The sequence below is a fragment of the Aegilops tauschii genome, chromosome 5 (assembly GCF_002575655.3).
Source record: "Aegilops tauschii subsp. strangulata cultivar AL8/78 chromosome 5, Aet v6.0, whole genome shotgun sequence".
Classification (NCBI taxonomy): domain Eukaryota; kingdom Viridiplantae; phylum Streptophyta; class Magnoliopsida; order Poales; family Poaceae; genus Aegilops; species Aegilops tauschii.
The window spans coordinates 337,388,780-337,412,849 of NC_053039.3; the positions used below are offsets into that span (position 1 = coordinate 337,388,780).

A 24,070-nucleotide genomic window follows, 5' to 3' on the forward strand; every position below is an offset into this window, starting at 1 on the left:
TAATCTGCAACCAACCCGTGTATTTAGGTATAAAATTGTTTCTAGAAATATTCATACTAATTTGTTGAGTTCTAAGACATGCAAAAGATACTTTCAACAGGGGTACAATATTAATCAAGATAAATTTATGGCTTCAGATCTAATACTATAGTGGTTCTCTCACATAGTGCACGTTGTAAGATTTTTTTGTTTAGTTAAATAGTGGATAAAAAATCTAAGCCACCCAACCAAATTTGTAAACCGCTTCTACAAAATCCAAACAAAACTTAGTACTTAAATTAGACAATTTCACAATCAAACAAAGCATCAATTAAATAGTGTTAGCCCCAAGTGTATGAATCACTTACAACAAAGCTCGCTCACCCGTCCAGCTACCTCATCAATCTCGTATCCAAACTTCTTCACAACCTCTGTGTAGTCGCTGGTGATGTCAAGGCTGCCCAATGTTATTGGTTAAAATGCGGGCCTGCAGATAATCCATGAACAGGTTGTAGTTCTGCTTGGGATCAATCTTTGGTACATGTCAATCCATCTAGTATAAGAGTGATCTAAACTCGTTTATCAAATACCCTGCTCTAAACAAACTCATGTGAGAAAATGAATCTAGGAAGTGTAAATTAGTAGCAATAAGAATTGTAAGAAGCCCTCAGCTCAAACTATAATATAGCTAAAATAATAATTAATTTAACAGTTGTGATACATATATGAATTAAACAACCACTTGATCAAAGATTCAATAGTTAGAACACTACAATTTTCTTTATATGGACATATATTAAAGATAATTTAGGCATTTATAGTTGGAACACCACATCTCGTTACTTTTGCTGCCACGCCATTCTCTCTGTCAAATTAATAAGTGATTGCATCAGAACATAGCAGATATCTTGAACAACTCCTAACAAGATTGAAGTCAACATTGAAATCTGCATGAAGATCGTGGATCAGCAATCCGAGAAAGGAAATAATCATAAAAATAATAATCAAGATGTCGTAATCCCTTGATATATACGCATGGCGATTACATAATAGTGTAAAAAATTGATTGGAACAATACAAACAGAACTGAAAGTTTCCTGTTAAGTTAGGAAATCAGAAGCATTGTTCAGCTTGCTAAAATCATGCTTCATTTAACAACATGAGAGCTCAAACTAAGTTCAGGTGGCTTTTGTTCAAGAGTGGTCATGAATTGTTCAGCAAAACAAAAAGAAGTTCATGCGATTTTACCAGACAGCCCGACAGCAAGCGCATAGAATAATACCCTGCTCTAAACAAACTCATGTGAGAAAATGAATCTAGAAAGTGTAAATTAGTAGCAGTAAGAATTGTAAGAAGCCCTCAGCTCAAACTATAATATAGCTAAAATAATAATAAACTTAACAGTTGTGATACATATGAATTAAACAACCACTTGATCAAAGATTCAATAGTTGGAACACTACAATTGTCTTTATATGGACATATATTAAAGACAATTTAGGCATTTATAGTTGGAACACCACATCCCGTTACTTCTGCTGCCACCCCATTCTCTCTGTCAAATTAATAAGTGATTATCAGAACATAGCAGATATCTTGATCAACTCCTAACAGGATTGAAGTCAACATTCAAATCTGCAGGAAGATCGTGGATCAGCAATCTGAGAAAGGAAATAATCATAAAAATAATAATCAAGATGTTGTAATCCCTTGATATACACGCATGGCGATTACATAATAGTGTAAAAAACTGATTGGAACAATACAAACAGAACTGAAAGTTTCCTGTTAAGTTAGGAAATAGAAAGCATTGTTTAGCTTGCTAAGATCATGCTTCATTTAACAACTTGAGAGCTCAAACTAAGTTCAGGTGGCTTTTGTTCAAGAGTGGTCATGAATTGTTCCGCAAAACAAAAAGTGCATGCGATTTTACCAGACAGCACGACAACAAGCGCATAGAACACACACACGCTCAGTAATGACAGCAAGCGCATAGTGGCAGGGGCACACCACACACACATGCGAAGCAGCAATAGTAACAGGCGCACATCAGCAAGAAAGCACGCATGCTAGCGGCTACAAAAAGCTATACGACGGCTTGTCTGCCTCAACCTCACTGGCAACCAAATTGACCTCGTGACCTAATGCCCAGCATGTCTCTCTCGCTCTCCCTTCCATCCAACGCCGTAAAGCCTTCGAGCTATCGTTCTCGTATTACTCCGGACCGAGACCATCCCGTCTATCTCCGATCAGCCCCCTTCCTCTCGTCTCCTCTCTCCAATCCCCGCTGCCACCTGCCTTTCTAGCAGATCGGGGCAGAGCAAGGCATCGAGTGATGGTCTAAACCTGTCTCACAAGGGATCAAGGTCAGGCCGGCGCCTCCGATGTGACGGCGGCGACGGGTGGAGAAGGGAGACGGTCGACGGCCCGAGAGACCGGGACCGAGAGGAGCGGAGTTTCGTGTGGGGGTGGAGTTTTTTTGTGCGTGCATAGGGGGAAGTGGAGACGAAAAAACCAGACAAATAAACCAGACGAAAGTGGGAGACGAAAAAAAACCATGGAGGCTATCCTACCAAGTGAGACATTAGGAGTAGAGATCCTTATGGTTTTACACTGAGCATGATGCCATAAACCACAAAAAACCGGCATGTTTCTTTTTCTAAAAGGAAAACTTAAGTCAGCACATAGCAAGTTGTGGTAAGTGTACTTCATATCCAAGTGGTTTGCGTTAGCTTGATTAGTTAGATGATCATGCTCTAGGCTAGGAGGACATTAGCTAAGAAACTTAATATTAGCAAAGAAAAGATGGATCATCTTACCTGGACGTCTTGCCATGGTGACGCCTTGACAGAGAGCACAAAAGAGTACTACATCAAAAGAGTACTTAATATTAGCAAAGAAAAGATGGATAATCTTACCTGGTTATGTAGTATACTACATCAAACAATGATCACATTTTTTAAAGAAAAATATGTAGTATACTACACCAAACTGCATGAAAATCCCAATCAATATGAGGCAATGTGGTGCGTAAATGAGTGCAGAAACAAGAGTATATTCATTTATATAAAAATAAAATAAATATGCTATATGAAAATGATTCACACTTCTGTGATATGGACTTCTGCGCAACATGCTTTATATGAGTCCCCTACAGAATGACTTAAATAAAATTACAACTTACAACATGAATAGCTCACAAGAACTCGGTACAAGTTAATGCATTACAAGTGCTTAGAATGCACCCGAAAATATAGCCGATAGAGGAGCAACAACAGACTTGTTTATCTTGTTTATCAGTGTCTGCATATTGCGTATCCTGTTATGAAAAAACATCATCTGACATAAAACTTTTGGTGAAACATCATATATTACAACTTACAACAAGGAGCTGTAATTTTTTCTTTTATTTTTGCAGGAAAGAAGGAACTGTAACTTAAAGAGCATGTCAAAATAGCTACCTAGAAATGCTTTGAATCCATGATTCAACACAGTCATCTCGTAGATGCAGCAATCTGAAAATTGTAGATGTTTAGCCAAGAGAATAATGCGAGCAACACATGCAACGGAATGTTAGATATATTTGAATATTTGCCTAGCAACCATATGTTGGACTTGGAGCCATATGGAATGTCAGCAAGAAGTTCAGAGAACATGTAACTGGTTCCTACAACCTCAGAAGAGACATAATGTATCAAATCATAAGCAACTTAATTAGAACATCTACCTATGGGTTGAGCAAGAACAACTTAATTAAGGGCTCTAATAAATCATCAGAAGTCGATACTTTGGGCAGCCCAAATCACATGTTTCAGACAATATATTCGGAACACGAGATAATCCTGTTAGTTATTTCAACTATTCATGGTGCAATTATTTTTCAAGTATTTTTCCTACCTATTTTGAGTAGAGCATACTTACCCATCCATGTATTTTGGTCATTGGCAAGAGATATATCTGAACACTGAAAAAAATACAATGCATGGTGAGTAATCAGCTAGGATTAACTAAACTATGAATTAATATAGGGCTGCTACTGTTATCACAAGTTCAGCAACTAAAAATGCATAGACGGACTCACTCAATTTATTAGCGATCCAAGCCATCCAACTAACCTAGAGAAGTCGGGTAAGTAGAAGCAGCCAGGCTAGTTTTCCTCGAGTTCTGAAACTGCTGCATGTGCAATACTAAATCACATAAACCAGTGAAATTTCGTGAACTCAGGATGGATCATGAGATGCTTACCATTTTTATCCAGGTGCCAGAACCTGAACGCATGGGTGGCAGCGCTGCTGCTATACGAAACACCAGGCGCATACGAGCCAAAGGAGCTGTCCGCGACGCCGTCAGGGGACATCGTGCAACCCTTCTCGCTCCAAGGGTGGAATAGGGAGGCACCGCCGCTGCTGATAGGTCAGCGGTGGAGGGCAATGGGAAAGATGGGGTTGGACGGGATTGGCGGCATCGATCTGGTGGTGTGGAGAGGGGAGGCTCTTCCAGGCCTGGCCGGCACTGCTCTTGTTCCCGGAAGAGCGGGAGATGAGTAGGCCGCCACCGATCCCGTTTCCGGCCTCTATCGTTTGCCCTCGCACAGCCGATCGCGACCGCCTCTCATTCCCGGTGGCACCACGAAGACTTAACGCAGGAAGACGTGGAACAAGGGGGAGCGGGAGCAGCGTGGCGGCCGGAGGCGACGACTCCTCGCCCGCCTCGGTGGCCTCCGCGGCCACCCTCTCCCGGTTCTTGGCGTGCTCGCAGATCAACATGATGAGGTACTACTGAAAGAGAAGCGATGACAGGTGAGAACCATAGCCGGGTTAGGGAAGAAATTGGGGAGGGGGGCAGGGAGAACCGTGATGGAGGAGAGCCGGAGGTGGAGGGAGGAGAACGGCCGGCGGTGGCGGCACACTGGGCAATGGAGGCGGCGGTGTGGAACCCTATGGGGACGAGAGGGATGAGAAAGATCGAGGGTGAGACCGTGAGAGGATGGAGCGTGGGTGGGGTATCGGGTTTGCGGCACGGGGAATGAGACGAAAAAACCAGCGAAATAAAACGGACGAAAGTAAAAAAATATTGGTTGTAGCTATTTTTAACTTTTTACTGGTTCAATATGTTAACATAATGCATGTCAAATTTTACCGCTATATAAAAGATAGCTAGTAAGAGACATTTTTTTAAGATCCTTTCAATAAGAAAATGTAATTTGACTATGTGTACATAGAAAGACTTATCAGATGTGATGCAAAAAATAAAGTAAGTGTTACAGAAACGTTGATAGCTCTTCGATGCCTTTTATGCTTAAGATCGACCGTCTCATGAATTTGGTCCATTGTTATTATCCATTAATTAAAGACAACACATGGAGGATTTTGAACCCTTCAAACAAATGCTCCAATGTACTAATACAACCAGAAATTTGATTGCATTATGCAATTGCCTAGAAAACTATTACATAGGAAATTAGGGACTTAGGACCATACCATTTAGGAACCATGGAAACACAAAATATTTGAGCCCTTCCGCATATATTATTCATAGCTCACAAGATTTTGGAAAGACCTCATCTGCTTTTCTTGGCTCAAAAGTATCGAGGCCCCTCCGGCTGGGCTCAAATTCTAGGATATTTCTTCTTTGAAGTCCAGGAAAACAGTCATCCGGTATCCGATATGATCGTTGGCAATCGTAAATGATACTTATAATTACTTGATGTTTTCATGAATAATATGTAAGTAGTAAAGTATTTATATTCAACATCTTTCATTTACCATCTTCTCATCTCGGGTGCAACTGCAGTAGCTTGATCTAACAACACCCTACTGGAATATAGTCATAGAATGTGCTTTTATTAGAAACACAACAATCAAGTATTACGCAATCACATTGAATGTAATAATTTAAGTTCAACAATAATGAATAACGTGATATTGTTTAACAATAGGTTTTGCTCTTAGCATGGTAACCATTCCAATGACCATTGTGCACAACTTCAACCTTTCTGGATCTCTAACATTAGATAGCCCCATGTAAATTGCATACATGTAATCCTTGTGAATATTTTGCCCAGTAGGCTTTTAACCAACTGTCTTTTATGAAAAGGCCAGTTAAGTGAATGATAACATTGTGAGTTGATTCATGGTAAGATCATGCAAACTTTCACAAGTATATCAGCAAGACAACTCCATCTAGGAGATTCTCTAAGGAGAAAAATCCTATTCTGCACATATAGCAAACATGCATCATATAGCACTACAAATTAATGCTTGACATTCAATTTGAGTTTATATTTTGTTCCATCCATATACATGGTATATAATATTGCATTTAAAAATATAAATTTTTATCATTATGAGCAGCAAATATTGCATCATACTAAATTAAATAAGCCAAACTCGGAGCATGAAATTATGCCCTGGGTCATGTTCTACTGAAGAAGAAAAACCCGAGGTTTATAGATCTAATTCAAGTGGAATAAGGAGGGATCAAACGAATGAATGAATCACACAACATCTCATTGCTACAACGGAACCCATCGGCCTCCTTCTCGCAGGCGCCGAGGAACCCCATTTAGCTATTTCCTCCACCCCCGCCCTCAACATCTTCTAAAACATGTCCTCTACCGCCCTTGACGTCTTCTCCACCAGCGCCGTCACAAAGCCATGTCAACCATGTTTCACTTTACGCATCACATATCACAAGTACTACTACTCAACCATGCATATGAGTGAAGTATAGAAATGGATCTCTATTACAGTAATATCTACACAATATAATTAGTTTTGTCGTGTAACACTTGTATATTTGAATTTTGGAGGGTATTACAAATCACTAAAAACTGTGTCGGAAGCTATTAATCAATATTTTGTCTATAGTAGACCTACGTACCATCTGGAGAACTCTAGACGTGGCTGAAATTTTTGATTGGGTATACATTGTCATGGCTGACAATCTCCCACGGGCTAAATTCTCAAAAGTGTTAAAGAGCATAGGTATTATGGATTTTCTAGATAAAAAAGATTGTAAGATTGCCATGGCTGACAATCTCCCACGGGCTAAAGCTCTCATAAGTGTTAAACATCATAGTTATTATGGATTTTCTAGAGAAAAAAGATTGTAAGATTGTCATGGTTGACAATCTCCCACGGGCTAAAGCTCTGAAAAGTGTTAAACATCATGGTTATTATGGATTTTGTAGATAAAGGACAATGTATGTAAGTCCAAACTTGTAGACCCTAATGATCTGCTCACAGTGATCTAGTAAACAACTGATTTCCAGTTCTTCTTTACCAATAATCTGCAACCAACCCGTGTATTTAGGTATAAAAAATTTTCTAGAAATATTCATACTAATTTGTTGAGTTCTAAGACACGCAAAAGATACTTTCAACAGGGGTACAATATTAATCAAGATAAATTTATGGCTTCAGATCTAATACTATAGTGGTTCTCTCGCATAGTGCACGTTGTAAGATTTTTTTGTTTAGTTAAATAGTGGATAAAAAAATCTAAGCCACCCAACCAAATTTGTAACCGCTTCTACAAAATCCAAACAAAACTTAGTACTTCAATTAGACAATTTCACAATCAAACAAAGCATCAATTAAATAGTTTTAGCCCCAAGTGTATGAATCACTTACAACAAAGCTCGCTCACCCGTCCAGCTACCTCATCAATCTCGTATCCAAACTTCTTCACAACCTCTGTGTAGTCGCTGGTGATGTCGAGGTTGCCCAATGTTGTTGATTAGAATGCGGGCCTGTAGGTAATCCATGAACAGGTTGTCGTTCTGCTTGGGATCAATCTTTGGTACGTGTCAATCCATCTAGTATAAGAGTGATCTAAACTCGTTTATCAAATACCCTGCTCTAAGCAAACTCATGTGAGAAAATGGATCTAGGAAGTGTAAATTAGTAGCAATAAGAATTGCAAGAAGCCCTCATCTCAAACTATAATATAGCTAAAATAATAATTAATTTAACAGTTGTGATACATATATGAATTAAACAACCACTTGATCAAAGATTCAATAGTCGGAACACTACAATTTTCTTCATATGGACATATATTAAAGAAAATTTAGGCATTTATAGTTGGAACACCACATCTCGTTACTTCTGCTGCCACGCCTTTCTCTCTGTCAAATTAATAAGTGATTGTTCAGAACATAGCAGATATCTTGATCAACTCCTAACAGGATTGAAGTCAACATTGAAATCTGCAGGAAGATCGTGGATCAGCAATCTGAGAAAGGAAATAATCATAAAAATAATAATCAAGATGCCGTAATCCCTTGATATATACGCATGGTGATTACATAATAGTGTAAAAAACTGATTGGAACAATACAAACAGAACTGAAAGTTTCCTGTTAAGTTAGGAAATCGGAAGCATTGTTCAGCTTGCTAAAATCATGCTTCATTTAACAACATGAGAGCTCAAACTAAGTTCAGGTGGCTTTTGTTCAAGAGTGGTCATGAATTGTTCAGCAAAACAAAGAGAAGTGCATGCGATTTTACCAGACAGCGCGACAGCAAGCGCATAGAATAATACCCTGCTCTAAACAAACTCATATGAGAAAATGAATCTAGGAAGTGTAAATTAGTAGCAGTAAGAATTGTAAGAAGCCCTCAGCTCAAACTATAATATAGATAAAATAATAATTAACTTAACAGTTGTGATACATATGAATTAAACAACCACTTGATCAAAGATTCAATAGTTGGAACACTACAATTTTCTTTAAAGACAATTTAGGCATTTATAGTTGGAACACCACATCTCGTTACTTCTGCTGCCACGCCGTTCTCTCTGTCAAATTAATAAGTGATTGCATCAGAACATAGCAGATATCCTGATCAACTCCTAACAGGATTGAAGTCAACATTGAAATTTGCAGGAAGATTGTGGATCAGCAATCTGAGAAAGGAAATAATCATAAAAATAATAATCAAGATGTTGTAATCCCTTGATATACATGCATGGCGATTACATAATAGTGTAAAAAACTGATTGGAACAATACAAACAGAACTGAAAGTTTCCTGTTAAGTTAGGAAATTAGAAGCATTGTTCAGCTTGCTAAAATCATGCTTCAATTAACAACATGAGAGCTCAAACTAAGTTTAGGTGGCTTTTGTTCAAGAGTGGTCATAAATTGTTCAGCAAAACAAAAAGTGTATGCGATTTTACCAGACAGCGCGACAGCAAGCGCATAGAACACACACACGCTCAGTAATGACAGCAAGTGCACAGTGGCAGGGGCACACCACACACACATGCGAAGCAGCAATAGTAACAGGCGCACATCAGCAAGCAAGCACGCATGCTAGCGGCTACAAAAAGCTATACGGCGGCTTGTCTGCCTCAACCTCACTGGCAACCAAATTGACCTCGTGACCTCATGCCCACCCTGTCTCTCTCGCTCTCCCTTCCATCCAACGCCGTCCAGCCTTCCAGCTATCGTTCTCGTATTACTTCGGACCGAGTCCATCCCATCAATCTCCGATCAGCCCCCTTTCTCGTCTCCTCTGTCCAATCCCCGCTGCCACCTGCCTTTCTAGCAGATCGGGGCAGAGCAAGGCATCGAGTGATGGTCCAAACCTGTCTCATAAGGGATCAAGGTCAGGCCGGCGCCTCCGATGTGACGGCGGTGACGGGTGGAGAAGGGAGACGGTCGACGACCCGAGAGACCGGGACCGAGAGGAGCGGAGTTTCGTGTGGGGGTGGAGTTTTTTGTGCGTGCATAGGGGGAAGTGGAGACGAAAAAACCCAGACAAATAAACCAGACAAAAGTGGGAGACGAAAAAAGACCATGGAGGCTATCCTACCAAGTGAGACATTAGGAGTAGAGATCCTTATGGTTTTACACTGAGCATGACGCCATAAACCACAAAAAACCGGCATTTTTCTTTCACTAAAAGGAAAACTTAAGTCAGCACATAGCAAGTTGTGGTAAGTGTATTTCATATCCAAGTGGTTTGCGTTAGCTTGATTAGTCAGATGATCATGCTCTAGGCTAGGAGGACATTAGCTAAGAAACTTAATATTAGCAAAGAAAAGATGGATCATCTTACCTGGACTTCTTGCCATGATGATGCCTTGATAGAGAGCACAAAAGAGTTCTACATCAAAAGAGTACTTAATATTAGCAAAGAAAAGATGGATAATCTTACCTGGTTATGTAGTATACTACATCAAACAATGATCACATTTTTTAAAGAAAAATATGTGGTATACTACATCAAACTGCATGAAAATCCCAATCAATATGAGGCAATGTGGTGCGTAAATGAGTGCAGAAACAAGAGTATACTCATTTATATAAAAATAAAATAAATATGCTCTATGAAAATGATTCACACTTGATCTGTGATATGGACTGCTGTGCAACATGCTTTATATGAGTCCCCTACTGAATGATAAAATTACAACTTACAACATGAATAGCTCACAACAACTCGGTACAAGTTAATGCATTACAAGTGCTTAGAATGCACCCGACAATATAGTCGATAGAGGAGCAACAACAGACTTGTTTATCTTGTTTATCAGTGTCTGCATATTGCGTATCCTGTTATGAAAAAACATCATCTGACATAAAACTTTTGGTGAAACATCATATATTACAACTTACAACAAGGAGCTGTAATTTTTTATTTTATTTTTGCAGGAAAGAAGGAACTGTAACTTAAAGAGCATGTCAACATAGCTACCTAGAAATGCTTTGAATCCATGATTCAGCGCAGTCATCTCGTAGATGCAGCAACCTGAAAATTGTAGATGTTTAGCCAAGAGAATAATGCGAGCAACACATGCAACGGAATGTTAATTATATTTGAATATTTGCCTAGAAACCATATGTTGGACTTGGAGCCATATGGAATGTCAGCAAGAAGTTCAGAGAACATGTAACTGGTTCCTACAACCTCAGAAGAGACATAATGTACCAAATCATAAGCAACTTAATTAGAACATCTACCTATGGGTTGAGCAAGAACAACTTAATTAAGGACTCTAATAAATCATCAGAAGTCGATACTTTGGGCGGCCCAAAATCACATGTTTCAGACAATATATTCGGAACACAAGATAATCCTGTTAGTTATTTCAACTATTCACAGTGCAATTATTTTTCAAGTATTTTTCCTACCTGGTTTTAGTAGAGCATACTTACCAATCCATGTATTTTGGTCATTGGCAAGAACTATATCTGAACACTGAAAAAAATACAATGCGTGGTGAATAATCAGCTAGGATTAACTAAACTATGAATTAAGATAAGGTTGCTACTGTTAATACAAGTTCAGCAACTAAAAATGCATAGACAGACTCACTCAATTTATTAGCGATCCAAGCCATCCAACTAACCTGGAGAAGTCGGGTAAGTAGAAGCAGCCAGGCTAGTTTTCCTCGGGTTCTGAGACTGCTGCATGTGCAATACTAAATCATAGAAACAAGTGAAATTTCATGAACTCGAGATGGATCATGAGATGCTTACCATTTTTATCCAGGTGCCAGAACCTGAACGCATGGGTGGTGGCGCCGCTGCTATACGAAACATCAGGCGCATACGAGCCAAAGGGGCTGTCCGCGACGCCATCAGGGGACGTCATGCAACCCTTCTCGCTGCAAGGGTGCAATAGGGAGGCACCGCCGCTGCTGATAGGTCAGCGGTGGAGGGCAATGGGAAAGATGGGGTTGGACGGGATTGGCGGCATCGATCTGGTGGTGTGGAGAGGGGAGGCTCTTCCAGGCCAGGCCGGCACTGCTCTTGTTCCCGGCAGAGCGGGAGATGAGTAGGCCGCCACCGATCCCGTTTTCGGCCTCTTTCAATTTGCCCTCGCACAGCCGATCGCGGCTGCCTCTCGTTCCCGGTGGCACCACGGAGACTGAATGCGGGAAGATGTGGAACAAGGGGGAGCGGGAGCGGCGTGGCGGCCGGAGGCGACGACTCCTCACCCGCCTCGGTGGCCTCCGCAGCCACCCTCTCCCGGTTCTTGGCGTGCTCGCAGATCAACGCGATGAGGTACTACTGAAAGAGAAGCGATGACAGGTGAGAACCATAGCCGGGTTAGGGAAGAAATTGGGGAGGGGGCAGGGAAGAACCGTGATGGAGGAGAGCCGGAGGTGGAGGGAGGAGAACGGCCGGCGGCGACGGCACACTGGGCAATGGAGGCGGCGGTGTGGAACCCTAAGGGGACGAGAGGGATGAGAAACATCGAGGGTGAGACCGTGAGAGGATGGAGCGTGGGTGGGGTATCGGGTTTGCGGCACGGGGAATGAGACGAAAAAAAACTAGTAAAATAAAATGGACAAAAATTAACCATTGTAAGTGGGACGAAAATTAACCAAGGAGACTATCAACTGAAACATTAAGAATAGAGATGTCTCAATTGGTAAGTAAATTTCGTCCCACCACTTTCGTCCGTTTTATTTCGCTGGGTTTTTTTTCGTCCCGCTAAGCACGCACCAAAAAAAACCACCCTCATCGACTCCCTTGTCCTAGGGTTACGCTCCGCCTCAACCGTAGCCTCCTCATGAGAGCGAGCGGGTAGGAATACGCTCCGCTGCCGACGTCGCCTCCTCGCACCATCGCCGCCTTGCACCGACTCCCAGGTCGCCGGCGGCTCGCACTGGCGCTCAAATCGCCGTCGGCTCGCACCGACGCCCAGGTTGCGCCGGTTCCTCCCCACCTGCCTCGATCCCACTGTCCTGACCTAGAGGACAGGCGGCGCCTGTGTTGGAGACTTCGGCCCCAATGGCGGCGAGGAGTACGGCGCACCTCCATGAGGACACCTCGTTGCTGCCGCTCGGCGTAGACCGGCACACGTCCCCCTCCTAAAGATGGGTAGGTTCCCGTGATCCCCTTCCTTCCCCTGAATTCCTCGCCCCTCCCCCTGTCGTCTCAATGCCGAGGCCGACGCAGCGGCCGATTGGCGCCGGGGGCTCGTGATCATGTGCGACGAGCACATTGTTCGGTGCTGCTATTTTCCATTCGCTGTTGGGTTGCTTCTACTCTCCACCAATCTCTCAAGTGGCAGAGAGTAGGTTTGACCTCAATTTCGATGCAGATATGGATTGGGATGTGATGCGTGTAGTTGCTAATTAAGTTATTTGGATCTTGCCCTCAATTAGAGTTCTCAATCTCAAAGAAGTGGGGTTTACGAATTTTATTATTTTTCAGCTTGAATGGACTGTAGCTTCGCCTAATTGACTGACAGTTGTATTTGATTGCAGATATGGATTAATTCATTTCATGGCAGATGCCGGTTTTGACCATGGTTGATCATGCTTTGTTCCGTGTTTGACCTGCAACATATTTTCTATGCATTCGTAGAAATGGTGACTGAATAATTACTATGTACTGTAGAACATCTTGCTTAATACCTGAGTCCCCGACCCTCGTTGCTACAGGTTTATCTGCCCAATCACATGAATTGATTTTTTTTCACTCAAAAAGGTTAGAAATCAACTGCTTTGCATACACAATTAAATAGTGAATATCACGTTTAATTAGCAAAATTTAATAGTTCATACACAATTAGGAAGTTGCATGAAGATTGCATTATTCTTTTAGAACATGTTCTATTGTAAAGAGATTGTCAGAGGCATACCAACACAATGCCCTGTTTAGTGAAGCTACAAAACCCACTATCATAACTGATAATTCCGTGTTTTATTGCCTGGAATATTTATTCTGTTTCGGTGCTGACTATATAATTGGCCCTTTGCTGGTCGATATGGTTCCCTTTGAATGGCATGAAGGAGGAGGAATAAGGGTTGCTTCTCACTCCCTTTTGGTCTGTGCTGGCGTGGACGGAGGGTGACCCAGGCTGTTCGACCAAAGGTGGCCAGCGAGCCTCTTGGTCTATGCATGTAAAATTTCTCACTCCCTTTTCTCTTTTCGCGACTTCTTCTGGGGCCTGCCGAATTGGTTTGCTTGGTGCAGTTGGGAAAATAAGATGACCTGGTGAGGTGAGAAAAAGACATACAATGGGGGCCTGCCGAATTGGTGGAGTTGAAGCATGTGCCCTGCTTACACCATCTTAGGAACATGGTAGAGGAAGGTGTTGATTAATACACCGTCTCGGTGAACTAGCGAAGGGCTTGCCGGCTTGGTAACATAGCAGATGTTCAGATGGCACAACCGACCAGCACCGGCACCGGTGACGTGGACGGACGAACCTGCGACTAGACAAAAGTAACGGCCACGCACAACGAGATTATCCGGTGAGTCTCCTTTTGGTTTGTACTATGCAACACACATAATCCAGTGACTCATCAACTCTGGCGAGTCTCCTTTAATTTCTTCTTTAATTCTCTAGTGAGCCATGCAACTGATCCGTACCGTACTACAGTATTAGCTGCAGAAATTCTTGAGTTAGATGGAATCCATACTACAGTATCAGGCTGGAGTTTTTTAGTTATATAGAATTAATTAGGGGCGACAATTTGTTGTTTATCCTCACAAATATGTACTATAAATTAGGCATGACAAAATCACTCTCTTGTTTGGATTTAATTTGCAACGATCTGTCTGCTTGTGTTTGTGTAGTCATTAAGAGGAAGTCAATGCTTTCTTTTTTGAATTAAAAATAGCAATGTTAATTTGTTTCCATTGTTGATTGATCATATCGTCTGTACTGAACCATCAAAAATACCTGGCTTCCTGATCTCAGACCCAAAATATGCTCTCTGTTGCTATTATTTTTCCCAATTAATTCTACAATTACTCCTTTTATTTAGTGATGTATGTCGGATCATGGGTTCCGGCAAAACCCTCAAGGTTCGAACACTGGGGTGCGCACGAAGATCTCCCCTACCGATCTACGTCCTAGCTTTGCTAAGATCTCAAGGGCTAACTCGACAAATTCGCAACACAAGGGACACTAGATTTATACTGGTTCGGGCCACCGTTGTGGTGTAATACCCTACTCCAGTGTGGTGGTGGTGGATTGCCTCTTGGGCTGAGGATGAACAGTACAAGGGGAAGAACAGCCTCCTAAGGTCGAGGTGTTCTTGTGCTTGTGTGGTTGAGGATGATCTGAATCAGTTGAGATGCCTCTGAATGAGTTATCTCCTACGGCGGTGGCTAGTCCTATTTATATAGGCCTTGGTCCTCTCCCCAAATATTGAACGGGAAGGGAGCCAACAACGACCAATTTGAAAGGGGACAGCTAGTACAACTTATCCTGACAAAAGCAGTCTTCGCCTGCAAAAGGCTCTGCTGGTGACGCTGCCTTGGGCTCCATGGTGACCTCTGTCTTGCCGTCCTGCTGGTCTTGGTCTCGTTGCACTGATATGGAAACCTTTGCTTGATGCCTCGGTACTCCGCGCCTGCGCTTGCCTTCTTAGCACCAAAGAGGAAACAAGGACACTGTGCGCGCTGGCGCCCGCCTGGCACCCGACTGGTCTCGATCGTCATGGCTCACGTCACGAGAACCTCGCGAGGTTTGCCTTGCCTTGATCTCTCCGCCCCTCGCGAGCCAGCCTGGCGAGGCCGCTCCTGAGGAGATCTTGTGTCGTCCTCCTCGCGAGGCTTGGCCCCTCGCGACGGTCTTGAATGCTTGTTGGTGAAGATGGGCCGTACTGGCCCGCTCGCAGTGCCACGCCGTGGGCTGCAGGCAGGCAAGTCTGGGGACCCCCGTTCGCAGAACGTCGACAGTAGCCCTCGGGCCCAAGACGCGCTCGGGCTTGGCTTCGAGGCGAAGCCAAAGGTCAAGTGCGGAGCGCCGCGGGCCCCAATAGCCTGCGGCCTTGGTCGATGCGTGGCGGTTGATTGGACGTGGGTGTCCCCACTTCCCCACGCTGCCTCGGCAACTGCCCGACTTGACAAGTCCCCGCGACATGCAATGAAAAACCATCATTACCTGTGATCGTGGGGGGGCGCTGGTTGGCCTTCTCCTGCTATAAATGGGGAAGGGGAGCGGAACCCCCCATCGCCCATCTCTTCCCATCCGCTTGCTTCTCCTCCTCTGCTCCATCGCCGACACCAATGGCGCCCATCCGAAGGTTCTCCGTTGCGGAGAAAGGAAAGACTCCCCTCGACGGGCCGGTGCCGCTCCCGCCGAAGAAGAGGCCGGTCCATTGCTGCGACACGGCGACGATGCAGGTGGTGACGAGGCCTTGGTGCGAGCGGCCTCCTCCTGGGTATCCGTTACCCCTGTACGCCCAAGCCGGTGGCTCAGGAGGGAGAGGCGACGAGCGTCGGCGCGCGCGCCGCGGCCATGGTCGCCGTGCCTGGAGTCCACGCCACGGACTCCTCGCGCGAGCTCGTGTTGTGGGTGGCGATGCCTCTGCGCTCCTAGATTTGCTTCCCGCGGTTCTTCTCCGACATAATGTCGCCCAGGGGACCCCTCGCGCTCTGGCTGCGGCACGATGACTGCGATGCTCCGGCGACCGGGGCAGAGGTTGAAGTAGTCTCCTCCGGCAAGATCTTCATGACCCGCGGCTGGGGGAAGGTTGCGTGGGTTTGCCGTGCTGAGGGTGCCCTCGCGATCCACTTCGAGTATGACGACGCCTCCATGCTGTCCTTCAAGGTTTTCGACGCGGAGGGCCGCCGCTTGGAGTGCTGCCCCGGTGGGGAGCGCCAGGACGATGCAGGCCCCGCCGGTGGCTCCTCCAGCAGCAGCAGCACCTTGTGGGGAGTCCAGCGCTTCTCCTGAGATCTACGAGACTCCGGAGACGAGCGATGACAGCTACGTGCCCCTGAGCTCTTGCCGCGCCCGGAGCAAGGCTACAGCATCTAGTCGCCGCCGTCGCTGATCTGGATGGGGTTGGCGCCAGCCTCCCGTGGCCCACTGTTGATGATGGCGCCAGCCGCGGGAGCGAGTAGATAGGATTCTCCAAAGTTCTTGTCTTTTGTTCCCTGTGAGGAATCAGGAAGTACCCCGTGGGGGCGTGTAAAGGGTCTGTAATGTCTTTTGTTGATATTATTCGTATTATGAACTTGTGCGAGCGCGAGTCTTGCTTTAGCTTGGTCTTCCCTTTCCAACCTCACGACGACTGTGTGCTCTACGCTGACAGGTCCCGGTCCCCAGGCAGGCTGCAGTCGTCGTTGCTATGCCAGGTCACGTGTCGTGGTCAAGGCCAGGAGGTGAGCGGCCCGAGGTCCAGTAAGAGCTCCTGAGGCGCGATGGTCAGGAGGTCCCCTTTAGCGCTCAAGCAGCGGTCGAAAGGTAAGAAAGGGAGGCGACGTTGTCGCGGCAGGGCTGCGGCTAATGTGGTTCCTAGGCCTTAGCGATTTAGCCGATCCGAGCGCGAGACTTATCTTGACAGTCCGGAGTCGATTCCTCGCGATACGCCAGGTTCGTGTGTAGGCGTCCGCAGCGTAGCTAGGTCAGGCCCATACGAGCCTCCCCCTCTTCTCCACGCTCTCCTTCACGCTCTACGTCCTCAGGTCCCGGCCCTCGAGCGAGCTCAGCCGCCGTTGGTTGCCAGGTCGCGTGCCGTGGTCAAGGCCAGGGGGTTAAGGGCCGGAGAGCCAGTAAGAGCTCCTGAGTCGCGATGCTCAGGAGCCCTCCTTTTAACGCGCAAGCGGATTGCATGGGAGAAGAGGGAGCTCGCGGTGCCGCCTGCTGTCACCCTCATGAGATTCCTGCAAGCCAGCACAAGGAGAAACACAGCTTGCCATTGTGGTTTCCGGTCTGCCACCGGTTGCTCCGTGAGGAAATGAAGGCACTGAGGGCCTAGTGAGGTGACGTGCGCGGGGCGTGCCGCGAGCCAGAGCTCGACCGCTCAGATTTGTCGATGTTGCAGGGACGGACCCGTGCACAAGCGCCGTGCCAGCGTGAGTAGCCTCCGTGGCGGGTGAGAATCAAGCAGTTGCTAGTCATAGGTAGATTAAGCATGGAAAGCATACTGGCTTAAGTAAATGCAGGGAAGATACATGCCACTAGGTCAGGCCCGAGCGGCTTGGGGATGATGCAGCCCGAGGGGCGCCCCCGCAAGGTAAGCTAAGGACATGAAAAAGGGATACATGCCACAGGGACGGACCCACGTGGCCTGGGAATGATGCAGCCCCGGGGACGCTCCCAGCTAAATAAACTTGAAAAATGTCACCTGGTTCTATTGATGAAGGGATGTTGGGCAGCTGAAGGTACGCGGCGAAGGGGTCGCTCCTCACGAGCCACCGGGGTCCTGAGCCTCGGGAGGCTCTGGGGGTCCAGGCAGTTCCTTGAGGACCGTCTCCATCTCCGTCAGGACGGCGTGGTGCCTGGCCTCCTGAGTCGCCAGGGCGCGCCACAAGTTGCGTTGATAGGCGGACGCCACGCTCGGCAGGCCAAAAGGCATGCGAACGTAGCTGTGCAGTGGGTCCTCGCAGCGTCCCACGCGCGAAGTGTTGGGGAACGTAGTAATTTCAAAAAAAATTCTACGCACACGCAAGATCATGGTGATGCATAGCAACGGGAGGGGAGAGTGTTGTCCACGTACCCTCGTAGACCGAAAGCGGAAGCGTTAGCACAACGCGGTTGATGTAGTCGTACGTCTTCACGATCCGACCGATCAAGTATCGAACGCACGGCACCTCTGAGTTTAGCACACGTTCAGCCCGATGACGTCCCTCGAACTCCGGTCCAGTCGAGTGTTGAGGGAGAGTTTCGTCAGCACGACGGCGTGGTGACGATGATGATGTTCTACCGACACAGGGCTTCACCTAAGCACCGCTACGATATTATCGAGGTGGACTATGGTGGAGGGGCGCACCGCACACGGCTAAAAGATCAACTGATCAATTGTTGTGTCTCTAGGGTGCCCCCTGCCCCCGTATATAAAGGAGCAAAGGGGGAGGTGCGGCCGGCCAGGAGGAGTCCTACTCCCACCGAGAGTAGGACTCCCTCCCTATTCCTTGTTGGATTAGGAGAAGAGGGGGAAAGAGGTGGAGGAGAAGAAGGAAGGGGGCGCTGTTGGAAATATGCCCTAGAGGCAATAATAAAATGGTTATTATTATATTTCCTTGTTCATGATAATTGTCTATTGTTCATGCTATAATTGTGTTTACATGTGTGAACACATAGACCATAACATGTCCCTAGTGAGCCTCTAGTTGACTAGGTTGTTGATCAATAGATGGTTACGGTTTCTTGACCATGGACATTGGATGTCATTGATAATGGGGTCACATCATTACGAGAATGATGTGATGGACAAGACCCAATCCTAAGCATAGCACTAGATCGTGTAGTTCGTTTGCTAATGTTTTTCTAATGTCAAGTATCATTTCCTTAGACCATGAGATCGTGCAACTCCCGGATACCGTAGGAATGCTTTGGGTGTACCAAACGTCACAACGTAACTGGGTGGCTATAAAGGTGCACTACAGGTATCTCCGAAAGTGTCTGTTGGGTTGGCACGGATCGAGACTGAGACTTGTCACTCCGTATGACGGAGAGGTATCTCTGGGCCCACTCGGTAGGACATCATCATAATGAGCTCAATGTGATCAAGGAGTTGTTCACAGGATGATGTGTTACGGGAACGAGTAAAGAGACTTGTCGTAACGATATTGAACAAGGTATCGGTATACCGACGATCGAATCTCGGGCAAGTATCGTACCGATAGACAAAGGGAATTGTATACGGGATTGATTGAATCCTCGACATCGTGGTTCATCCGATGAGATTATCATGGAGCATGTGGGAGCCAACATGGGTATCCAGACCCCGTTGTTTGTTATTGACCGGAGAGTTGTCTCGGTCATGTCTACGTGTCTCACGAACCCGTAGGGTCTACACTTAAGGTTCGGTGACGCTGGAGTTGTAGAGATATTAGTATGCGGTTAACCGAAAGTTGTTCGGAGTCCCGGATGAGATCCCGGACGTCACGAGGAGTTCCAGAATGGTCCGGAGGTAAAGATTTATATATAGGAAGTCCAGTTTCGGCCACCGGGAGAGTTTCGGGGGTCACCGGTATTGTACCGGGACCACCGGAAGGGTCCCGGGGGTCCACCGGGTGGGGCCACCTATCCCGGAGGGCCCCATGGGCTGAAGTGGCGTGGGAACCAGCCCCTGGTGGGCTGGTGCGCCCCACCCAAGGGCCCAAAGCGCCCCTCTGGTTGGAAACCCTAAGGGGGCCGTTGCCCCCCGGGGGTCGCCCCCCTAGCCCCTATATATAGTGGAGGGGGAGGGCAGCCGCACCCTAAGCACTGGCGCCTCCCTCTCCCTCCCGTAACACCTCTTCCTCCTCTAGTAGCGCTTGGCGAAGCCCTGCTGGAATCCCGCTGCTTCCACCACCACGCCGTCGTGCTGCTCGATCTCCATCAACTTCTCCTCCCCCTTGCTGGATCAAGAAGGAGGAGACGTCTCCGCTCCGTACGTGTGTTGAACGCGGAGGTGCCGTCCGTTCGGTGCTAGGATCATCAGTGATTTGGATCACTACGAGTACGACTCCATAAACCCCGTTCTCTTGAACGCTTCCGCTCGCGATCTACAAGGGTATGTAGATGCACTCCTCTCTCTCTCTCGCTGCTAGATGACTCCATAGATTGATCTTGGTGATGCGTAGAAAATTTTAAATTTCTTTTACGATCCCCAACAGTGGTATCAGAGCTAGGTCTATGCCTAGTTTCTATGCACGAGTAGAACACAAGTTGTTGTGGGCGTCGATTTTGTCAATTTACTTGCCGTTACTAGTCTTATCTTGATTCGGCGGCATCGTGGGAAGAAGCGGCCCGGACCGACCTTACATGTATGCTTACGTGAGACAGGTTTCACCGACTGACATGCACTAGTTGCATAAGGTGGCTAGCGGGTGTCTGTCTCTCCTACTTTAGTCGGACCGGATTCGATGAAAAGGGTCCTTATGAAGGGTAAATAGAAATTGGCATATCACGTTGTGGTTTTGGCGTAGGTAAGAAACGTTCTTGCTAGAAACCTATAGCAGGCACGTAAAAATTGCAACAACAATTAGAGGACGTCTAACTTGTTTTTGCATCATGTGTCATGTGATGTGATATGGCCAGAAGAATGTGATGAATGATATATGTGATGTATGAGATTGATCATGTTCTTGTAATAGGAATAACGACTTGCATGTCGATGAGTATGACAACCGGCAGGACCCATAGGAGTTGTTTTAATTTATTTATGACCTGCGTGTCAACTGAAACGTCATGTAATTACTTTACTTTATTGCTAACCGTTAGCCATAGTAGTAGAAGTGATAGTTGGCGAGACAACTTCATGAAGACACGATGATGGAGATCATGATGATGGAGATCATGGTGTCATGCCGGTGACAATGATGAACATGGCGCCCCGAAGATGGAGATCAAAAGAAGCAAAATGATATTGGCCATATCATGTCACTATTTGATTGCATTTGATGTTTATCATGTTTTACATCTTATTTGCTTAGAACGACAGTAGCATAAATAAGATGATCCCTCGCTAAAATTTCAAGAAAGTGTTCCCCCTAACTGTGCACCGTTGCGAAGGTTCGTTGTTCCGAAGCACCACGTGATGATCGGGTGTGATAGGTTCTAACGTTCGCATACAACGGGTGTAAGCCAGATTTACACATGCAATACACTTAGGTTGACTTGACGAGCCTAGCATGTACAGACATGGCCTCGGAACACAAGAGACGAAAGGTCGAACATGAGTCGTATAGCAGATATGATCAACATGAATATGTTCACCGATGGTGACTAGTCCGTCTCACGTGATGTTCGGACACGGCCTAGTTGACTCGGATCATGTATCACTTAGATGACTAGAGGGATGTCTGTCTGAGTGGGAGTTCATTAATAATTTGATTAGATGAACTTAATTATCATGAACTTAGTCTAAAATCTTTACAATATGTCTTGTAGATCAAATGGCCCACGCTAATGTTAACCTCAACTTCAATGCGTTCCTAGAGAAAACCAAGCTGAAAGACGATGGTAGCAACTATACGGACTGGGTCCGAAACTTGAGGATCATCCTCATAGCTGCCAAGAAAGCATATGTCCTTGAAGCACCGCTAGGTGAAGCACCCGTCCTAGCAAACCAAGACGTTATGAACGCCTGGCAAACACGTGTTGATGATTACTCCCTGGTTCAGTGCGGCATGCTTTACAGCTTAGAACCGGGGCTCCAAAAGCGTTTCGAGCAGCACGGAGCATATGAGATGTTCCAAGAGCTAAAAATGGTTTTTCAAGCTCATGCCCGGGTCGAGAGATATGAAGTCTCCGACAAGTTCTACAGTTGTAAGATGGAGGAGAATAGTTCCGTCAGCGAACACATACTCAAAATGTCTGGGTTGCACAACCGCTTGTCTCAGCTAGGAGTTAATCTCCCGGATGACGCGGTCGTTGACAGAATCCTTCAGGCGCTCCCACCTAGCTACAAGAGCTTTGTGATGAACTTCAATATGCAGGGGATGGAAAATACCATTCCTGAGGTATATTCAATGCTGAAATCAGCGGAGGTGGAGATCAAAAAGGAACATCAAGTGTTGATGGTGAATAAAACCACTAAGTTCAAGAAAGGCAAGGGTAAGAAGAACTTCAAGAAAGACGGCAAGGGAGTTGCCGCGCCCGGTAAGCAAGCTGCCGGGAAGAAGACAAAGAATGGACCCAAACCTAAGACTGAGTGCTTTTATTGCAAGGGAAACGGTCACTGGAAGCGGAACTGCCCCAAGTACTTAGCGGATAAGAAGGCCGGCAATACCAAAGGTATATGTGATATACATGTTATTGATGTGTACCTAACCAGCGCTCGTAGTAGCTCCTGGGTATTTGATACCAGTGCGGTTGCTCATATTTGTAACTCAAAGCAGGAGCTGCGGAATAAGCGGAGACTAGCGAAGGACGAGGTGACGATGCGCGTCGGGAATGGTTCCAAGGTCGATGTGATCACCGTCGGCACGCTACCTCTACATTTACCTACGGGATTAGTTTTAAACCTCAATAATTGTTATTTAGTGCCAGCTTTGAGCATGAACATTGTATCTGGATCTCGTTTGATGCGAGATGGCTACTCATTTAAATCAGAGAATAATGGTTGTTCTATTTATATAAGAGATATGTTTTATGGTCATGCCCCGCTGGTCAATGGTTTATTCTTAATGAATCTCGAACGTGATGTTACACATATTCATAGTGTGAATGCCAAGAAATGTAAGGTTAATAATGATAGTCCCACATACTTGTGGCACTGCCGCCTTGGTCACATTGGTGTCAAACGTATGAAGAAACTCCATGCAGATGGACTTTTGGAGTCTCTTGATTATGAATCATTTGACACGTGCGAACCATGCCTCATGGGCAAAATGACCAAGACTCCGTTCTCTGGAACAATGGAGCGAGCAACCAACTTATTGGAAATCATACATACTGATGTGTGCGGTCCATTGAGCGTTGAGGCTCGCGGTGGCTATCGTTATGTTCTCACCCTCACTGATGACTTGAGTAGATATGGGTATGTCTACTTAATGAAACACAAGTCTGAGACCTTTGAAAAGTTCAAGGAATTTCAGAGTGAGGTTGAGAATCAACGTGACAGGAAAATAAAGTTCATGCGATCAGATCGTGGAGGGGAATATTTGAGTCACGAATTTGGCACACACTTAAGGAAATGTGGAATTGTTTCACAACACACGCCGCCTGGAACACCTCAGCGTAATGGTTTGTCCGAACGTTGTAATCGCACTCTATTGGATATGGTGCGATCTATGATGTCTCTTACCGATCTACTGCTATCATTTTGGGGTTATGCTTTAGAGACTGCCGCATTCACTTAAAATAGGGCTCCGTCGAAATCCGTTGAGACGACACCGTATGAATTATGGTTTGGAAAGAAACCTAAGCTGTCGTTTCTTAAAGTTTGGGGATGCGATGCTTATGTCAAGAAACTTCAACCTGAAAAGCTCGAACCCAAGTCGAAAAATGCGTCTTCATAGGATACCCTAAGGAAACCATTGGGTATACCTTCTACCTCAGATCCGAAGGCAAGATCTTCGTTGCCAAGAACGGGTCCTTTCTGGAGAAAGAGTTTCTCTCGAAAGAAGTAAGTGGGAGGAAAGTGGAACTTGATGAGATGACCCCTCTCGAACCAGAAAGTAGCGCAGCACAAGAAAATGTTTCCGTGGTGCCTGCACCGACTAGAGTGGA

The 24,070-nt window shown here is 45.7% G+C and overlaps 1 long non-coding RNA gene across 1 annotated transcript; it reads left to right on the forward strand.

The window, feature by feature from the left end:
• Window positions 1–12,482: 12,482 nt before the first annotated feature.
• LOC120965126 (uncharacterized) lies at window positions 12,483–14,532 on the forward strand. Its single transcript, XR_005757365.3, has 2 exons — window positions 12,483–12,822; window positions 13,212–14,532. It is a non-coding gene; the product is annotated as an uncharacterized lncRNA (long non-coding RNA).
• Window positions 14,533–24,070: the final 9,538 nt, after the last annotated feature.